At 36.8% G+C, this 18133-nt stretch overlaps 1 long non-coding RNA gene and 1 pseudogene across 1 annotated transcript in view; one reads left to right on the forward strand and one right to left on the reverse strand.

Moving 5' to 3' along the window:
• LOC133660224 (trafficking kinesin-binding protein 1-like) overlaps positions 1-18133 on the forward strand; it is a 75328-nt pseudogene that overhangs the window by 41514 nt on the left and 15681 nt on the right.
• Positions 1-18133, reverse strand: part of LOC133660227 (uncharacterized) — a 41385-nt gene that overhangs the window by 18042 nt on the left and 5210 nt on the right. Inside the window, exon 2 of the long non-coding RNA XR_009827788.1 lies at positions 8055-8134. This is a non-coding gene — a long non-coding RNA (uncharacterized LOC133660227). The remainder of the gene's footprint in view (positions 1-8054; positions 8135-18133) is intronic.

Genomic DNA, 18133 nt, shown 5'->3' on the forward strand with positions numbered 1-18133 from the left:
GTGTTACAAAAAAGATCAGTTAGAATAATACATAATGTTGGATATAGAGAACATACAAATCCTTTATTTATTGAATCAACGATACTGAAATTCCACGACATAGTGAATTTGCAAACAGCTAAAATTATGCACAAAGCAAACTATAACCTGCTACCCAAGAATATACAACAATTCTTCTCAACAAAAGAGGAGAAATATAATCTTAGAGAAAAATGTAATTTAAAACATTTGTACGCACGTACAACACTTAAGACCTTCAGTATATCAATATGTGGAATTAAATTATGGAATGGATTAAGCAAAGCAATCAAACAATGTACTAATATGATCCACTTCAAGAAACTCTTCAAACTTAAAGTGTTTACAAAGTACAAAGAAGAAGAACCATGACAAACATTCTCAATTTATTTCATCCATCCATTCATTCATTCTTAAAGTAATCTTACTTATCTCATCATATGAAATATGACTTTCTTCACCAATTATTATTATTAAAATCTTACTATTATTTATTTATTTATTTTTATTGTGATTACCTAGGGAGTTTATTGTGAATAAATTGAGAACAGGAAGTGAATAAAAAAGTTTCAGCAACTGTTATGTAAAGAAAAGGGGTAGGATTAAATAAGCTCTGCTTCTTCCTACTCCTTTTCAAACATGTTGAAAAGAGAAACTGGAAATTGTGATGTGTCATGTTGTATGCTTGCATGTTCGAAATAAACTCAAACTCTAAACTCTAAACTCTCTGAACTCTTAAGTTTGACTCCCTTTACAATTCACGATAGAAATAAAAAGTTGATATAAAAATAAAGAACCCCTGGGATGTAACAAAATGAACATTTTATATCACAGTTATTGTGACCAAGATTATCACGGTAATCAATAAATATGTTCACGGTATTGTTGGATGTGCTCAAACAGTGCTCATACACATACTGACATCTTTTTACCATTAACTGAAATTAATCGACTTTTAATTTCAGTTATTTCATTTCTTAAATAACTGAAATTAAGCGACACATTGTTAGAAATCCAACTATTTTACATGTTTTGTGTTTTTAATGCTTCACTGATAATGTTTTAGTCTTTGCCATTGAAACAGATAAAATACTGAACTTTTATTGTTTTAAATATTGGTTTGTACTGTATCACTTTGAAATTTATTTAAAGCAAAAGTATGTAACAAATAAAACCCATCATTATTATTTATTATTTCTGGCCGGTGCTGTGGCGTCCTACTCTGCTCAGAGGCTCCTTGAACGCATTACGAAAACACCTCCGTTTCGTATTACACTGTTTTAGGAGAGCACAGCTTCTAGGTTCAATGTGCGCAATTGAATAACTTAGTTGCTCAGACAGTAATGTGTTTATACTAGTTTAGATTGGGGTATGTTGTTTTTTAATGGGGTATCTCTGATTTTCATGTTAGCATTTAAGCTAGCGAGCTGGCGCCAGTCAATCCGTGAGTTTATCAAAGTGCAGGTATCAGTCATGCTTTTCGATCATTTGAATTTTAAATGGTATTACTAACCATTGGGAGTATTACCACGGTTATCATTAATACCGTTTATCGTTAGATCCGTACACACATTTATTAATTGTTATAAATTGTGTTGTTTTGTGTCGTATTCAACTTAACAACATTGCAAAATAAATTCTGCTCTTTAAAGCTTGAATGAAAGTCAAAGTTCATTTTTAGGATTAATTAATGTGATGTATAAATTGACTTCAGCCTGTCTGCCTAAAATATTAAAAGTTATAGGTACAGTCGTGGTCAAAAGTTTACATACACTTGTAAAGAACATAATGTCATGGCTGTCTTGAGTTTCCAATATTTTCTACAACTCTTATTTTTTTGTGATAGAGTGATTAGAGCACATACTTGTTGGTCACAAAAAACATTCATGAAGTTTGGTTCTTTTATGAATTTATTATGGGTCTATTGAAAATGTGACCAAATCTGCTGGGTCAAAAGTATACATACAGCAATGTTAATATTTGGTTATATGTCCCTTGGCAAGTTTCACTGCAATAAGGCGCTTTTGGTAGCCATCCACAAGCTTCTGGCAAGCTTCTGGTTGAATTTTTGACCACTCCTCTTGACAAAATTGGTGCAATTCAGCTAAATTTGTTGGTTTTCTGACGTGGACTTGTTTCTTCAGCATGTGCTCCAATCACTCTATCACAAAAAAATAAGAGTTGTAGAAAAATTATTGAAAACTCAAGACAGCCATGACGTTATGTCCTTCACAAGTGTATGTAAACTTTTGACCACAACTGTATCAGCCTTTATTCTGCTTTTTAGGAGGATGCACATTGAATTTGGTTCGTATTCTCATTACTTTTGTCTGGATCAGCCTATTGTTGTTTTTTACAGTACTTTCCTTTTAGGTACAATTATTATACGATCAGTTGATTCAGTGTGTGTGTGTGTGTGTGTGTGTGTGTGTGTGTGTGTGTGTGTGTGTGTGTGTGTGTTTGGATGTGGGTGCGTGCATGCGTGTGTGTTGTCCACGTCACCTCCTCCAACTCCACGCTGCTCAGCCACGGGGTCTTGGGAGGCTGAGTGTGCTACCATGGCAACCACTCAAAAGGACAAGTTAGGGGAGAGGGAGGTTGATGACGTCGCATCAGTGGGTGGCAGTAAACCGGCGACGCTCCATCTCTCAGTGGCTGTTGGCCTTCTCTTGCTCCGCCCACTCTACTGTGTCATCATTTCTGCTGCAAAACCCGTGACTGCTGCTACTTGCTCTGTCACAATCTCTGCATCCTTGGATTTATTGGGGCACTGTAAGAGATGCACTAGTCCACGTGCAGGCTGGCACTGCTGGGACCAACCCAGTAAAGAAGTATTATTACCTAATTACAAGACAGGATGCAGATTAAAAGATACATCAACAGGAAGCTATTGATGGATCGAGGAAAGAGAAGAAGCTGACATACCTCCTGGGACTGAGGAAAACTGATCACCAAAGAATGAAGGATGCTAACAAATATTGCTGAAACAGTGACGAATTATAATAATGTCAGATTTGAAGACAAACGTGTCATCTTGTTCCTTCGACTGGTGACACACAATGTTTGCAGCACGGCACCAGAGAGAATACGGAGTACCATACATAAGATGCTAACGAGCGTGGGACCAAAAAGGGCAGAAGATAACATTTGGACCGACTCTTTCGTGGGGGCACAACACTGTGCCAGCAAGTAGCTGCAAAGGACCCTGGGATAGCAGAGCTGGATCTTCTATTTACTAACATAAGAACTTATTGAGCGCCGGTGGGTCATGCCGGGGCGTTGGAGTGGTCAGATACATTGGAGAGGATGAAGAGACGGGGTCAGAGGTTTGTGAAGGCAGACTACTACGAGCTGGACTGGTACTATGAGGAGTGTACGGATGGTAAGACAACCTTGTGCGTCGTATGTTGACGTCTCAAATTGCAATCAGGTTATTGGAAATGTGCGGGTGGCGAGACAATACTGTGCAAAAGCAAAAGTAAATACTCGCCAGATGGCAATGTTATTTATTTTGAGTGATCATACTGAGAGACGATTAAGAGGTGGCCTCAGTGTAACCTTTACATGTGCATTTGAATATATAACCACATGACAGTGCATGCAAAGATTAGAGCAGGATTGGTGTACATTGATTGTTATTACAACTTTTATAGACATTATCCTAGACTGACTTGATGTCATGTCAATACTTTTTTCTTTCTTGTTAGTTAATGTCACCGGGTAGTTGGTGGCAGCTGAGTCATTGTGTGCTGTTTGACAAGCTGTACTGTTTTCATATATTTTTACAAGTAAATGAATACACTTTAGTGACAGCATTGGCATAAAGACTTGACAAAGATGTGTTGCATTGTTTTTAAGCTGCAACACAAATTGATGCAAACAGCTGAGCCACGTGCACGGTTGACTGTTCCTGGTCATGTGACGTGTGTGAATAAGGAAAGGTAATAGCGGCAGTCAGTTTGTTATCCTCATGTCAGTTCTGCATCTGGCTCTATGGTCCTCGGTCTGCCTCTCCTGATTTATTTCAGTATAATTGATGTTTACTTGAGTATTTAAAAAAATATTGTGTTTTTAAGGCAATGAGAAGTAGCATCAGCAAGGAGAGAGAATTCTGTTGACAAGTTCACATCTGCCAGTGATGATAAAACGTGTTACATAACCACTTGAGGAGGCATATGAGCTGCACAATATTACCCTGCTGGGGCCACCAGCACCAAACAAGCGGCTGAGAAGCACAATAGATTTGGGACTTATCTGGTAATGTTGCTTTTTGGAGATTTTTTAATGGTCTTTATAAGAAGCTAAACATTTGATATGCTAATGTGATAATGATGAAATAATGTGCTGTTTCATAGCTGGAACGCAGACAGAAATAGAAAGCAGCTGGTTTGCTGTTATTCTGAGATATCCAAAGTGTGAGATGTGAAAGTAGGTTGGCTTATATTTAGCCCTATGATTTGCACTCTGCTCATTAGCAACTCACCAACTGTTGGATGCCAACTGTAATGCATGGACTGATTGAACTGAGAGATTTGGCAATGTAAGGGGAATGCATATTCTTCCATCCATCCATTTTCTACCGCCTGTCCCTTTTGGGGTTGCGGGGGGTGCTGGAGCCTATCTCAGCTGCAATGCTTTTAAATGCAAACCAAGGTTACAGGATATAGACGATATATAAATTATATAACTTTGCCCGACAATAATAATGCCATAGTTATATGGGGATGGCATGGCTCGGTTGGTAGAGCGGCCGTGCCAGCAACATGAGGGTTCTGGGTTCGATCCCCTGCTTTCACCATCCTAGTCACGTCCGTTGTGTCCTTGAACAAGACACTTCACCCTTGCTTTTGATGGATTGTGGTTAGGGCCTTGCATGGCAGCTCCCACCACCAGTTTGTGAATGTGTGTGAATGGGTGATTGTGGAAATTGTGTCAAAGCGCTTTGAGTACCTTGAAGGTAAAAAAACGCTATACAAGTATAACCTCTTTAGCATTTACACCGTGATAATGCATGCTGATCATAAAATGTTTCCCATGAATTTGACAGCGACAAGCACTGAAATGTCCTCGGTAGTGCAAAACCACGTTTTTCTTTTTTTTTTTGTCTTGTCCAGCTACTCAGGTAAATCATATTGTTGATGTAGATGCCCATATCGGCTGTACACATTTACTTTATGAAAGAGAAGTGTGGGATACTTCTCTTGTTGCCTTATTTGTATTTATTAAATGGATTTATATTATTATTTGGCGCAGCCGGACCGGAGCAGGAGTGGATAGAAAAAGAAAAAAAGGAAGACAGAGGGGGAAATTGCGGGGACAAGAGGTGGATAAGACAGAGAGACAACAACAATAACAACAACAACAACCACAACAACAGAACAGCATCAGCAAATATATGTACAAATATGATATGGAAATTGATAGCAAAGAAGCAGTTTGTGAAGTAAATATTAACACATAAATAACAATGAACATTACACTACAAAGGGAGCAATACAAATACCAATTATTATAGTACTATTGATAATGAATAATAACTATTATTACTATTATCAACAATACAATTGTTTTAAATTTAACAATACATATATTTAATAAAAACTTGAAATACAAAAGAAAGCAGATCAATGGAGGGGAAGAAAGAGAAGCGAACTGTAATAACCTTGTAGATTGTTATAGTAACAATAGGTTAAGCTTTGTCAGTGTGCCGTGTTATCCAGTTTTCCCTAGGGGAACAACTTTAATATATGTTTGATGAACCGTGATTATATGTGTGACTGTATGTATGCATACAGTATGTGCTTGTATATGTACAGTATGTGTATATGTATGTTTGTACAGTGAATGTGTGTGTGGATGTATGTACCTTGAGTGTGTAGGTATGTCCTGTATGTGTGTACGTATGTGGGAGCGTAGGTACCTATGTGTGCAAGTATATATGTATGTATGCATATATGTATGAATAATTGTGTGTATGTGAGTATTGTGTGTATGTGCATTTGTATTTACAATATATTTGTGTCCCAGGACCGCTTCTAAGTCAGCAATCCTCGCCTCCATGGCGGCAAATAAACTAAGTTACAAGTACCATATAACTGGAAGACAAGAACTAGCTAAACATCAACATCAAATTCGGGCCGAGAATGATACCGTTCCCCCGAGTTCAGTTCAAAATTTTGGAGACAAACATTTTTGCAGCAAATTACTAAAAACACTATAGGGCTCCTGCTGCTGTAATTTATTAAACTTATTTAGTTACACTAGTAGTGTTCCTCAAAGTTCTATTTTAGGTGCTCTCTTGTACATCATTTGGGCTATTCAACTGGTGGCCTTCGAGTTCAGTTCATAAAACTTGTGAGAGACTCACGCACATTTTTAAACACAGTAGATTGCTGTCATGGAGATCATCTTTGACTAGCTTTTTTCCCTTAAAAATAACAAAGCGCTCCTGTAACTCTTACAAAATAAACAGACCAACATCCAATGTCTGCTATGTAGGACGCTGCTTCTCGGGAACATAAAAAATAAAATTAATACTGAAGGGAGAATTCCGCCCTCCAGTCCTTAGCTTTCTGGAAATGTGGCTCCCAAAACAATTTTGTTGAATAGCCCATAGATACCCAAATTTGTATTATCGCCCAAAACTCATTCGAACAGAAGTATAGATATAACCATGTTACAACAGAAAACAACTAACTATTGGCAGTACATTAACAAGTCGAAATAATAATAGTTTTGTGAAAATAATGAAACCTGAAATGTTGCAATCTGTCACCGCATACCAAACCAGGAGCCTTTGTAACCTGTTTTGAAATGTTTCTATTATCAATTACATGCCAAATAATATATGGGGATATATACATTTGGCCATATCGCCCATCCCTAATCTAAACTTCTAAAAACATGTTTTTGTGCCTGCATATATGCGCATGATGCTAACAGCTCTTGTCTTGTCTGTTCGAGTGAATCTAGGTTGCAGTTTTGTTTTGTGCAGCCCTAGTGAACACTTTACATTTCAAGTTTGACGTTTCCCTGTTGGAGTACAATACAGTATAGCAGATATTAATCATGAAGTGGCTACTGAATGACCAGAATAACTAACAAACAATCTTACTTTCTGTATATAAATTACTATGATGATAGTTTGGTCTGAAGCAGTTTAGGTATTGTACAGAAAAACAGCGAACGTGACCAGAAAGACAAATGGTGAGGTGAATCACTGTGCAAAGTTTGCGCAGCTCTCTATTGTTGGCTGCACCAAAGCATCTATTAGACTATTGAGTGGAGTTACTCAAGCGTGGACGCCCTCACTAAGCTGCAGTTGGTTTCTATGGAGCAATGCAAGTAATTAACAAGAGCAGACACTAATGAGCAGAAAGTTGAGCTCCCACATTCATCTATGGAGTACGATATAGGGTTTAACATGTAGAAAAACATGAACCACTAAAGGTGCATATGTATGGGCCCCACCCTGGGAACAGGTGCACGTCTGTTATTGTTGGCTTTGCACTATTGTCACTAGAGAGGCAGAACAGGATCGTACCAATGTACTTTCACTTTAGGGGGGTTAGGTAAGGACGAGCCTTTACTCTTGTCACAGTCTTTATGTGCCAGTGTCACATTGTTTATGACCCTTTCAACAGTCCTTAAATGTGCTATAGGTAGGAAAATATACACTTCAAATATATATGTGTGCTTGCTTAGTTTAACCTCAACGGGACATGGCCAATGGCTGACCAATAACAGAGGAGAGGAGGAGGAGTCTGATTGTCTGGCACACACACACATAACACACGTTACATTAGACATGCTGAGAGGCTCTCACAGCAGACATTATTTTGGACTTTATGGATTGGTTTTTCCAGTCATGCATCATGGGGGACTTTGGGAGTCCTACTGAGCAGTTTTTCAGAAATAAAAGTACTTTTTTTGGGGGGGCTGACAGAGATTGTTGTGGATTTTCACACCGGCCACACTTGTTTGTATATCAAGCAGAATGGCTGCAGAACAGGTAGTTGCCATGGTGTTGCACCTACCACTGTCGTGGGTCAGAAGATAGCCTCTGCACCGGAGTGGAGGATGGAACTTCTCCCATGTTTTAGTTCTGATGGTGAACCTGAGTGGCAGCAGGAGGAGGATACAGAATTTGTTTATCACCCTGAAAGCACGGAACAAAAAGAACAAAATGATGAGGTGGACTGTGGTAGCCAGAAAGAGCAAGAAGAGGTAGAGGAAGCAGAAATGGATGAAGAGCAACAAGTTATTTCCCAAGGTTTGCTTTTTAAAGTGGTTTTTACTTTTTAAAATATTCTTTGTTTGCTATGTGCAAGTGATAGTGAGGGATTTGAATTGCTCACACTACAATTACAGTTTGTTTCTCAAAAAGTATTGTGGATTAAATACATATCTGTTTTATAGGACATCGTAATGAAGATGAGTATCAACATTGGTCAATAAGGAACTTGAACTTTGTCACTGTAAATAGATTGTATAATTTGTGCATGGGACTTTGTGCACTATTGTTTGTTGTCATGGTGTTTGTTTTCCTTAAACCTTCATACTATTGTCTGCTTCCCACTGACAAGGTTATTAGGCTAAACTGAACTAATTCCTCATTCCGAAGCAGTCTGTAAAAAGAAATACAAAACAGGTTTTGATACCACTTTTTTTTTAGACTCAATTAAATGTATGACCCCCACTTTTCTGTATCCAATGTCTGGCATAAGAGGGAAAACGTTAGGTGACAATATGTTACATGTAAACGCCAAGAAAACACATCACTTTGTATTTATTACTCTGAGTTAAGCAATTGAGGAAGTGCCTTCATTGACCTGTGCACCTCCTCTGTTTACTACAATACATTTTTCATTGACAACATTTATTTATTTTTGATTTTTTTATTAAAGTAAGCAACTGGGGACATTTTAAAATATGCTAGATGTTTATTTTTCATCTCCCAGGTTTCAGATATTTGTTTTTGTCGACCATTTCCTTACCATTATTCATTCTTGTCTGGGCTTTGCATAATCTTTTATAGACACATTATAGACTTTCACCTACTTAGATATGTTGCCGTAACAAAACATTTTTGCTCTTTTATTCGCATGTGTGTGCTGTATGGACTATTAGTAGGCAAAGCATAATTTCTGTATAAGTATAATTTATTAGGAAGTTTTTTTGTTTGTTTTGTTTTCCAAGTTAAACCGCCAACTTTGCAACAGCAAAGACCCACATACACATAGGGAAATGTGTTGTTTGCATTGTCCAGTTCTGTTTTGCATTCAAGATGGTCCTCTACATTGTCCCTTGTAATCCGGTATAGAGGGTGTATAGTATGCTGTATACTGGATGTTCCTTTAAAGTTTTATCATTTAAATAGTACTGTGTCATGGGTGTGTGTCTCCTGGTGCTGTGCGATGCATGATATGCTTGGTATTATACCTCCAAGACAGGACGGCACACACCTTCTTACCACAGATAAGGGCCAACGCTGACTCACTCACAAAAATACATACTTTTGCATTTAGAAATTAGTATCTCATCTTAACAGTTGTTTAGGTGCCGGGGGTACTTACAGCTTGTAGTCTAAAAATAGTTACAGTAATTGTATGACTGTAAGTAACATATTATCTTAGTGTCATCAAACCTTGGTCGGAAGATTTGTTATACCACGGCTAATTAACACAGATGTTTTGAGGCCCACATTTCCAGAACGCTAAAGACAGAGGGGTTAGACTTCTCCTTGCTATCCTATCCTATCTATTATTCTTATTTTGTATATTTCTGAGAACCAGTTTTCTCTGTAGTGGACATTTGTTTTTGGTCTATTATTATGTCAGAGTAACACATAGTGGCAAAAAATAGCCCTGTTATGCATACAGTATCCCAATTGTCCACTGCAGAGGACGCTGACTCTCAGGACGTTAACATTTTAATGCAATGATCTGTCATAGCTTAAAAGCTTTACTTCACCTAATTGCAAAATTAAAACAAAAACAATATGTTTACACTGTTCCGAGATCCTCTATACCTAGGTTTTTAACATTTTTGACGTCAGTTCCTAACTTTTCCATGACTTTTGCACACTCAAACATTAACACTGAATTAGTAATCTTACCCTTGATTTTAATTGTAATCAATAAGCATATCTAACCTACAGGTACTTACAATTTACAACCTTGCCAAATGATTTGAAGCCATGTATTAATCACAAAGATTATTATTTGACACAAACCTTAGACTTAGGTCAGGTTAATTGGAAAAAAATTAGAACTAACCAAATATACTGCATAAGAAGGGACTTACAAATAACTAATGCAAAACACATTTACATACAATTATGTTGTGCTAAAATTAATAAAATAATAATGTATATGATTATTAACTTAACTGTCAATAAAAATTTAAGTGCAAATGAAAATACAGCTTCACCACTTTAGTTATAATTTTTGCGCTTAAGAAACATCTCTATGACTTTAGATCCAGACTTTGTTTGGGATTGTCATTACTGCCACAAGTGGTAGAAAAGGTACAACTGAGTACCGTTGCGGCCCATACAGACAACGGTTAAGAAACAGACATTTTTTGGCGGCTCCTAGGGGGCGCTCGCAGCCAACAATGGTGGTTAAGAAACACTGCTCTATGTAACAGGAGAGTTCTTTTGTTTTTAAGGACCTACTGCAGAAAAGCTAGTGTTTTTGGGAATCTGCAAAAATGTTAGTTTATCTCAAGTTGTAAATCGAAATCAGACACACACATTTAAATTTGAATAGTTGGCCCTAACACGTGCAAAAACTGAGTAATAAATATAAAAAGCAAAACTAATATGTAGGACCTGCTGCTCATTGAGAATACCATGTTAGAGCTTTACAACATGTCCAATAAGACCAGAAAAAGTCTCTAGATTTGTCGGTAGTAAGTTTAAAAAAAAAAAAAGACAATCTAGAGGGGTTTGAATACTCGCTAAATATGAGCTAACATAGAGACACTGATCCCTCCTGCTAGGTCTTCTTATTCTCTGGCAGACATCTACAATTGTGGCAGGCCACAAATAAACACTGGAAATGACTGAAACACTGGACATACATTTAGGAGCAGCTGCTGCCTAAGCAGAATTATAATTGTAATAAATGTGGTTAATGTCTTGCATTGATATCTTTCAATTGCTTTTCTCTGCAGTGCTTTGTGCTGATAGAGTTGGACAGATGACAAAGACCTACAGTGACATTGACGCCGTCACTCGACTGCTGGAAGAGGTGAGCGACTTCCTGAAATTCAAATCTAACAAATATACATCAGAGGTTCAGTGGTAATCATGCAAGGTAAAGTAGGAGGCCAATTAATATGGCTTAATGTACCAAACTTAAATTATATCAAGACAAAAATGACTGTAAAGGGTTTCTTTAACATTCTAATCAGTTATTGCTTTGTGTTACATACACTTTTGTAATCTATCTATTGAGTTGTTAACAATTGAGCTAAGGACTGTTGAGTAACAGCAATTAACTGTTAGTCATCAATAAACACATACCGTAATTTCCGGACTATAAGCCGCTACTTTTCCCCCTCGTTCTGGTCCCTGCGGCTTATACAAGGGTGCGGCTTATTTACGGCCTGTTCTTCTCCGACACCGACGAAGAGGATTTCGGTGGTTTTAGTACGCAGGAGGAAGACGATGACACAATGATTAAAGACTGACTTTTCATATACCGGTAAGCTGGTTATTTTGATAACGTACAGGCGAGCACTTTGTATTACTTTGCACCGTTGTATTATTTGTACTCTGCATGAATGCTGTTCGCCATGTCAAAGATGTGAAAGTTTGATTGAATGATTGAAAGATTTATTGTTAATAAATGGGACGCTTTGCGTTCCCAAACAGTCATCTCTGTCCCGACAATCCCCTCCGTGGTAGCAGGAACCCCTATATACTACGGTAATTACACATCAAAACCCTGCGGCTTATAGTCGGGTGCGGCTTATATATGGAGCAATCTGTATTTTCCCCTAAATTTAGCTGGTGCGGCTTATAGTCAGGTGCGGCTTATAGTCCGGAAATTACGGTAATAGCATTTAATTGCCATCTCTGTTTAAAATGTTAAGATTGTATTGTCATTGTCTCTTCCTCATTTTTCTTGTAATTTATAATAAGGATTAAGAAAAAAATGTGTCCTCTTGACTATTTTGAACGTAACTTTTGTCTCCTGTAGAAAGAGCGTGATTTGGAATTGGCTGCTCGCATCGGCCAGTCATTGCTGAAGAAGAACAAAGCACTGAGCGAGAGGAACGAACTACTGGAGGAGCAGGTTGAGCACATACGAGAGGAGGTGAGTGTGTGTTCAAAAGTACCCAATTTTATCAGCTTTTATCATCATTTTTGTCATTCTTAACATGCTTAGATTAAGCTACACTGCCCTCAAACTGAAGTGACCATTTTCAGAACATTCTCTCATTCAAGGACATTCATTAAAAAGATGTTGTGTTCAAGCCAACAAGCTCTATCTGATGTTTTTTAGGTATCCCAGTTACGTCATGATGTGTCCATTAAAGATGAGCTGTTACAGTTTTATACCAGTGCTGCTGAGGAGAGCGAAGGGGAGTCCACCACCTCCACACCGTGAGCCTTTTTGAATTCTCATTTCTCTGCTCTTTGTACATCATGTCTTGTCATGACTCTTGATTATGGGATTATGCAACACATTCAAATTTAACAAGAGATGTGCACATTCCATTTTTTTCAGGAGTGGTGGTGTAGGATGGCAAAGTATTATACTGAATATGTTGGTTCTCTATCTATTAAAGAAGGACTTTACTTTTTGGGGAATTATTCACAATCCTTATGTAAGACAGGAATACGGCTGTGCATTAAATTCACAGACATATCCATCCATCCATTTTCTACTGCTTGTCCCTTTCGGGGTCGCGGGGAGTCGCTGGAGCCTATCTCAGCTGCATACAATGTTCGCTATTTCCTTCAACAACAACTACTACTAACTAGAGGTGGGGGAAATAATCTATTTTAGATGCTTTGCAATTCGGACATGGACAATTATAAAATTGATTGATGAACTTTACAAATCGATAATCGATTTTTTTATTGTAAATAAATTAATGCAGACAGTTCTAAAATTTGACTGACTGCATCGAGCCACCTCACCGAGAGATCCCACCAGCTCCTTTGTTATAGGGCACCTATGTTCCACATTTTCATTAATTTAATAAATGTGGGAATTAATTTGACTGTTTCTTATGTTTCTTATTACAAATGCACTGTTTTTAATGTTGCAAGTGATAAACGCTTATTTAGTGAAACGAAAAGAAATGTAAAACGGCATCAATATACATAATTAAAGATGCATCAATAACCAATGTTTAATTGAATCGTAGCTCCTGAATCGTTAATCGTAGTCTAATCGTGAGGTGCTCAAAGATTTCCACCTCCCCTACTAATCATGGCAGACTTCATGAGAGCCAACGAGGACTATTTTGAGACAAATGATAATCCAGACGCTTAAATTGTTGTGCCTGAATATACAGAGAGTGAGTTACATGTTTTAGACACTGAGTGATAAGTAGAGGTGGGTAGAGTACCCAAAAATTAGATTCAAGCAAGAGTAACATTACTTTAGAGTATTATGACTCAAGTAAAAGTAAAAAGTAGTCATCTACATAATTACTTGAGTAAGTCAGCATTCTGTGAAAAAAAATACTCAAGTATTGAGTAAATTGCAAGTAATTTCATTCAACTTAATTAATAGCTATTTTTATTGGTTCTTGGACTACAACCGTAGTTGGTGTGTGTAAGACATAAAAATGATATACAATTTACTCCAACATGTTTTCTCTCCTTGGAAGTGAAATTCTTGTAGGCTGAAATGTAAATATTTTTACTGACACAGATGACAGCACATGATATACAGTAAATGTTTTTTTTACTAGAATGAACGTAATCATTGAAGATTTCTGCTGCCTTGTCTGACATCATGTCCCTTTTTACAGTAAGTGCGTTTCTACGCACTAAATTTGTGTTATTTGTCAAATAATTCAGTTTCTTACACTTTCACAGCTACATGTGAAGTTTTAGTTTCCATGCTCTTATCTCTAATGTGACTGATGGCCATAGGCAGTGTGCCTATCGTACGCTAAGGGGCGATTGTGGTCATTTTAGCTTGTTTAGCTATGTGGTAATGTAAATAAGCTAGTACTAGTAACTTTCAAGTTCCAAATCTAACAGATAACTACAACTTTCCACTACTATTTGGTGTTATTGGTAATGTTTTAATGTGTTTCAAAAAAACACAGAGACATACAAAAATATTTCTATTTTATTCAAGTTTTTCACTATTTAATGTTAATACAAACAATGCAATTAGTTGTATTGCTGGTTTACATGTCAATAACATTGTCTAAATTGTTGTATTTGAACGTTTAATTCTTACATTACTGATGTGCGGATACCAGATCTTTATGCTCTAATATCGATTCTCAAATCAAAATATCGATACTTTTGATACTTTCATTACTTGAGATAATGTCTTGTGATTTAGGGCTATATAAATAAACATTGATTGATTGATTGATAATGTATATCATTAACAAGAACAGTGTAAAGTAACTAAATCATTAAGATCTTGTCTAAATGAAACCTTGTTTGGTGGGAACTACTTTTTCTTCCGCCTAGGTAAGTACGTAATGCGCAAGCAAAACAATTACTGTCAAAAAAAGGAGTCGCTCCGTTTTACAAAACAGCAAGTGTATTTTTTTAAGTTAAATATAGATAACACATTCAGTGCAAAATAACGGCATCATTTGAAAATGATTCCCTAATAGCAGCATCACTTGAAATACTAATAATTGTACCAGACACATTAGGTATATTTGCACAAGGTATCGGATCGGTATTGCCGATACTAGCCTGAACTTTACTCTGTATCAGATAAGAAAAAGAAAATCAGTGGTATCGCACATCGCTATCTTAACATCGCTATCTTAACATCACCAAACAAAGTGTAAATATTGTTGTTGTGGTCAATTGAATGAATGAGATGCTGTCTTGAAGTCATATGTAATGTACCACTAACTATTATTGTTGGTACTGACTAACGAAACATGTTGTATTTGTATACATAATTTATAAATGTATATATGCATGGTGTGTACATAAAAAATGTTAGTGTCAAAATGCGTCTTTTAAGAGGTTTCTGTTCACTAGTTCTCTCAAACAGCCGGGATGTGCTGGCGCCATGTCACGTAATTAAAGTGTCTTTTTTGGGAACATTCTGACACTTATGAAACAAGTAGGCTTCTATTATATCATTTACTCTAAAAATATTGACCTATTTCAGCTTCGATAGCTGTACTTTGTGCAAGTTTGGTGTAAACGGTAACTTTTTACGCCAAAACAAGCACTAAGTGAGATCCCACTACTGGCTTATTCCGCTTTGCTTGCAAATAATGTAATATGCCAGGATGCGTATGATTGGTGGAATGGAGTCAAACATCACTAGTGCTTAGACTTAGACTTAGACTTCCTTTATTGTCATTCAAATTTTAAATTTACAGTACAGATAATGCTTATGTTGAATTGGTGAAACACAATCATGTGACAGTGCTTACCAGAAAACTGACAAATGTAACGATCGCGATGAAACACAATGTAACGGCGTAAAAATAGCACTTCTTCTTCACAAAAAATACTTAAATAAAAGTAGAAAGTATGTGGCATTAAAACTACTCTGACAAGTACAATTTATCCAAAAAGTTACTTAAGTAAATGTAACTGAGTAAATGTAGTGCTTCATACCCACCTGTGGTAAAAAAGCAGATCCAGCAAGTAGCACTATTGCCAAGTGCTATTAAACAAGAAATACAAACTACGAACATAATAAAACAATCTCTGCCTTCACAAAGATGCCGACTGATGAGATATTTATATCTTTGCGTTTAAGATGACGAATTCATCATAATCCTCACGCAGGAAAAAAAAAAAAGAAAAGTGGACGCAAAAGAAGTGAGTAAATTACAATGAAAAGAAAGTTTTGTGTGTCGCTACAGCATTAGTCTGCCGCCAGCCACGATTGATCTTGATGCTTGAACTAATGGATATGGAACATCAGTTACTTGTATTCTATCTATGAAACTTCCCATACTCATATAACTGCTCATATTTGCCTATTTCTTATTTTTTGGTTTTTGCGCCCGCTTTTAAAAAAAAATGTTTAAACTGACTTTTTGACGCTTGTACAAAAAAAGCTGATCAATAATCTCTGCATTCCGCCTTGCTATTGAGGTGTTAAAAATTTTTTGAGGTGCACATCAAATTCTATACCACTGCCCAATCACAATAACCATGGGGATTATCCTAATACCTCTCTTTTATTGATACTACTCTATGTAGCTTAGCTCATTAGCATTTGTACCAATAGTGGCCAGTTGGTGTATAACATGTGCACTGTTGATGATTGTTTTCCACAGTGTGCGACCCAGTGAGAACGTGTCTCCCCCAACTTTTTTCCCCTTGGACTCTTTGCAGAAGAAACTGAAAGATTTAGAAGAAGAAAACAAATCTCTACGATCTGAGGTTCATACACACTTAAACATTCTGTGTATCATGCACACCAGTATTTGTGTTTGCTCAAAATAATTTGTATCTTACGAGCAAGTAAGGAATGACTTACAGTGGTTTCGAACAAACTGGTCAATTAGTTACTATCAGTCAATTAGGGTAGTGATTCACTTGGCTGACTTCCAGGCAGACAACTGTGTGTGTTATTGTTTGTCAATACAGTATGCCACTAAATATCACTAGTATATTCACTAACATGCTCAATGTTACCTTAATTTACGTCTCAGACATGTCTCCTGTGTTAGTACAAGTACATTGGACTGTTTATGTATATTATCTTCTTCTACTCCAGGCAAGCCATTTAGAAACAGAAACAATCTCCTATGAAGAAAAAGAACAACAGTTGGTCAATGACTGTGTTAAAGAACTCCGTAAGTATTTCAACAACTTCTATATGGCTGGATCTTCACTATCATTTTTCACCGTTTCCCTTTTGCTGCATCCCTCTGGTGTTCTCAGGTGATGCCAACGTGCAAATGTCTTCTCTGGCTGAAGAGCTGGCAAGGAAGTCTGAGGATGCTTCCAGACAGCAGGAGGAGATCACTCACCTCCTCTCCCAGATAGTAGACCTCCAGAAGAAGGCCAAAATGGTGTGCAGTCACTGAATGTGTCAGTTTTTCTCTGACATATACACATTTCTTAACATGTATTTTATTTGCAGTATGCTGTGGAGAATGAAGAGCTTACACAACACCTAGGAGCTGCCAAAGATGCCCAGCGACAACTCACTGCTGAGGTAATTTAAAGAAAACCTCTGATGTGTCCATGAAGGGATGATGAAAATACATTATAAAAGGATAGCTATTCGGAATTAGGGATGCAACGATTAACCGGTTTTACTATTAAATGGGGTTAAAAGTGTCTCGCTTTTTTAACCGCAAGGGTTGCACTCCACAATTTGTTTCAGTAGGGCTGCACGAGTTTGAGAAAAAAAACGAATTGCGATTTTTCTCTCCAAAATTGTGATTTCGATTCGATTTGTGATTATGTTATATACGTAAAAATGCATAAAACTGCGAAGATAACAAGTGAAGGAAGACATGTTACTTTTAGATTCTCAATCAACATATTCTAATCTCAAGGTGCCACACATTAAACTATATGCAATAATTTACTTAGAAAAATATTTGGTTTTATGCAAACCGACTCAGAGCTTTTGTCTACATCATGCTGTTAAACTGAATAAATAATCGATAAAAACTAAATGTAATGTAATAATAATATATATTATTTAGGCAAATATTCATTTAAAAGGATATAAACTATACTGTAGAAACTGTAGAATTGTTTACCATTGTATCGTAATTGGAAGGTAAAAAACTTTATCCTAAATAAACAAAATTGACTCATTTCTGTAAGCAAAAATGTTTTATCTAAATAGGTGTTGAACATCTTAAAGAATGTTTTTTTCTTCCAGTTTTAAAAATGAGGTCGGACATTGTCTTTCAGTTTATTGCTATCACATGATTGGTTATTCTCCCGTGTTGATAC

The sequence above is a fragment of the Entelurus aequoreus genome, linkage group LG11 (assembly GCF_033978785.1).
Source record: "Entelurus aequoreus isolate RoL-2023_Sb linkage group LG11, RoL_Eaeq_v1.1, whole genome shotgun sequence".
Taxonomy (NCBI): domain Eukaryota; kingdom Metazoa; phylum Chordata; class Actinopteri; order Syngnathiformes; family Syngnathidae; genus Entelurus; species Entelurus aequoreus.